The following is a 3,372-nucleotide window of genomic DNA, read 5'->3' on the forward strand; positions in this document are numbered from 1 at the left end:
TAATAGTAGTAATTTTTATTTATACCCCGCCCTCCCCAGCAAGGCCGGGCTCAGGGCGGCTAGCAAGCAGTAATAAAAACAAGTTATAAGCAGACGACCTCTCATTACATTAAATAAAAATCATTCAGGGATATTAATTTATTTAAAACAGACGCCCTTACATCGTATATACAGGCTACAGTATTTTGTTTTATTTTTAACTATTTCATGGCGATTCCCGCACGCTTTTCAAAATCCTTTTTCCTCTCAGCAAAAAGCGGGGGTTTTGAGGCTCCTCGCGCGCGCGCCTCCCGCTTTCCCGCCTTTTTCCGCTCCTCCGACGTCGACGGTTTAACGGCCGGCCGCCCTTCCCGCTCCGCCGCCTGAACTTTCCCGCCTTTTTTGCACCTCAGGCGACCCAACTCAGTCGCTCAGGGCGAAACCTATTCAGACTGAAGGGTGTACACTGTAAACAACAATAATTCTTTCCTTCCTTAGCTGACATTTTATTTACCCTCTCCAGAGTTACTTAATAAAGCCACACTTCTGTTTTTTCCACCAAAATGGCCCCCATCTTATGGTAACTTTTAACGCTATCAGAAGCAAATCGCCACCAATCACTATTGTAATCTGGTGGTTTTTACCTTATCATAGATCTTAACTATTTTTAGAAGGTTTTAAATAGGTTTTTTTTAAAAAAAACACACCCTGAAACTTTCATTGTCTTATTCTTCTAAACTGCTTTGAGGTTCATTCGTTTTTACAATCAAGCAACATAAATCTCATAAAATCAAAAAAATAATTATTACTGGGTTGCATTCAATGCTAGTTCTTTTCAGAGCAGGCCCATTGAAGTTAATAGACCTAACTTGCTTCCATCAATTTCAATGGCTCTACTCTGAGTAGAACTTTAAGGTGGCTACAACCCCTTATTGTTTTAAAATAGTTCCTTAACAGAAGTGGGGTGTTAAGTATAAAATGGCATTGTTCTTTGAAACCATGTTTCACTTAAAAGAAATATCACCTTTTTCTCCCCACCCCCAGCTCTATGCCTTTCTATCATTGCCTGGCAGGCAGAAATTCTCTGGGTGAAGTTTTCCCCAACCAGTTAACATCTTCATGACAGGAAAAGCGGAGCCTTTTTTAAATTTCATGCCAGGCATGGTTTTAAAAGCACACAGAATATTTTTTCGGTGGAGAGGCGCTGCAGCCCCCTCTTAGACAAGGGAAAATACACTTTTAAGGACATATATGTGTACACTTTATGCCCACACACTCAGAGGGACTGCCCTCAACCTCCTTCATGGCTAATAAGTTTGCAAACTGACCAGAAATATATATATATATATATATATATATATATATATATATATATATATAGCAGCTTCTTCTCCACCTTTAACAGAAATCAGAATGTGAGATTTTTCATGGCATGGAATTCAAATGATTTTAGCCCTAGCTACAGATCAAATTGCTGCTCAAGACAACCCTACCCTAGGTCTGATATAGATATAGACAGCAATTATTTTATAATGTCAAGAGTAGTTGAATAGGAGATGGGCTGTGCTGGTTGAGTACCCTATAAGGCCTTCCTTGTATCTGTGTGTCCAAGTTGGCCAGTTTCCCACTGGTGAATGGAAAAAGCACTCTGCACATCCTCAGAGAACATTTCCTCAATTACTTTCTTACCTCCTCTGCTAAACTGACATTGAAAACAGGGCAAAGTCAAGTACGGCTCTTTCATGCCACACCCTCCACAAATAAAGTCTTTTCACACATATTTTTGAAGGAACAGGGTTAATGTCTAAACCAGGGGAGTATAAAAGGGCGTTAGGGTATTTTTGTGTGTAGAGAGATATATGGTAGATGTGAGGAGGGAAATTTATCCAATAACTGTTCCTCAGAGATATTGAATGAAGAGGAGAGTGCTCAGTTTTCTTTACTGTGAGGCATTAGAGCTCAAAGTTGTTTAAAAGTTAGTTTAACCTGGAATCCCTTGTGTCTAGAGTGGCTATGATTATTCAGTGGTGTTCAAATGTACTTTATTATTCCTTAACACTGTGCAATGGCCAAATCTGGGAATTCAAAGTATGTCCTGGCAAATGTGTTGTATGTTCAGAATGAAGTGAAGGCATTAGCTGGCAATAGCTATATACGTCCTTGGAAAACATAGCTTGACCTTTGCAATGCACACACATTTCTTAAAAATTCCAGGCAGTAACAGCCCATGATATTTTGCAGCCTGATGTGGAATGGCCAATGGCACCTTCCATACCAAGTCAAGGTGCATGATCCCAAAGGCCGACCAAGATATTCTGGAACCTGGGGCAGAAAATCCCACAAGAATAATAGAATTGTAGGGTTGGAAGGGACCACAAGGGTCATCTAGTCCAAACCCCTGCAATGCAGGATAATAAACAACAATTTGTTGTCCTTTCATAACACTTTTAGTCGCTTTACCCAATGGTAGAGCCGTCCCCGATTCCAGGTTGCAAAAATTTTCTTTCATGAACTTTTGCTAGTGGTGTGGCCCTTCAAGTCTCCCTATCTGGCCCTCAAAACTTTCCCCAGGCCACATACACTCACTGGCCCTGTTTTTCCACCTTGGGTGTTTTTGCTTCTGGAAATGTGTCTTTGAACAGCAATAATGCCTCTTCCTTACCTGGATGGAGGATAGAGAGGTGTTAAGTGTAGACACTATTAAGTCTATTGTGCAAAAGTAATATTTACATGTGCTGTCCCACCCACTTTTGCCTCTGGTCATGTTCACTACTTGGAGTTCAAGACGCTGAGATTCCCTTCCTCTGCCTAATCCAGGCATGTCCAAAGTCCATTTCGGGGGCAACTAAAATCATCATCATCATCATCACCACCACACCCTTTCCTGCTGAGTTGGCATTTTATTCACCCACTCCAGAATTATGTAATAAATCCACATTTCTGCCTTTTCCACCAAGATGGTTCCAACTAAAGCGGCCTTAACCCACATCAAAAACAATTAATCATCAATTATAAGTATTATTGTATTGTCTCCAGAAGTAGTCCATAACCCTTTCTCTGGGCCTCAGAACTTTCCTCAGGCCACACTCATGCAGTGGCCCTGTTTTTGCACCTCGGGTGTTTTTGCCTGGCTGCAAATGTGTCTTTGAACAGAAAAAATGCCTCTTGATTATCTGGATGGAGGATGGGAAAATGTAAGTGTAGAAACTGTAGCCTACTGTGCAAAGGTAACATTTGCATGTGTTGCCCTGACCACTTTTGTCTCTTGCCAGTGCTCATACAGTACAGCCTTTAATGGTTATGCAGAAGGAAATGTGACCCTCGGGCTGACAAAAGGATTCCCCATCCATCATTGTAAAGTGGCTTGCTTGCCATTTCTGGAGCCACAGAAGG

At 41.3% G+C, this 3,372-nt stretch overlaps 1 protein-coding gene across 8 annotated transcripts in view; it reads right to left on the reverse strand.

The window, feature by feature from the left end:
* Window positions 1-3,372, reverse strand: part of HORMAD1 (HORMA domain containing 1) — a 578,262-nt gene that overhangs the window by 15,101 nt on the left and 559,789 nt on the right. The window contains exon 1 of one of the 8 annotated variants that reach the window (XM_083477279.1): window positions 1,966-2,226. The exons of 1 other annotated variant lie outside the window; for it this stretch is intronic. The gene's annotated coding sequence lies outside the window, so the exon portion shown is untranslated. Of the gene's footprint in view, window positions 1-80; window positions 107-161; window positions 429-1,003; window positions 1,226-1,255; window positions 2,227-3,372 lie in introns of those variants that run through there. 6 more of the 8 variants (XM_083477276.1, XM_083477278.1, XM_083477269.1 and 3 more) reach the window with 6 other exon arrangements.

This window comes from Podarcis liolepis, assembly GCF_965112155.1.
Source record: "Podarcis liolepis genome assembly, chromosome: 15".
Lineage (NCBI taxonomy): Eukaryota > Metazoa > Chordata > Lepidosauria > Squamata > Lacertidae > Podarcis > Podarcis liolepis.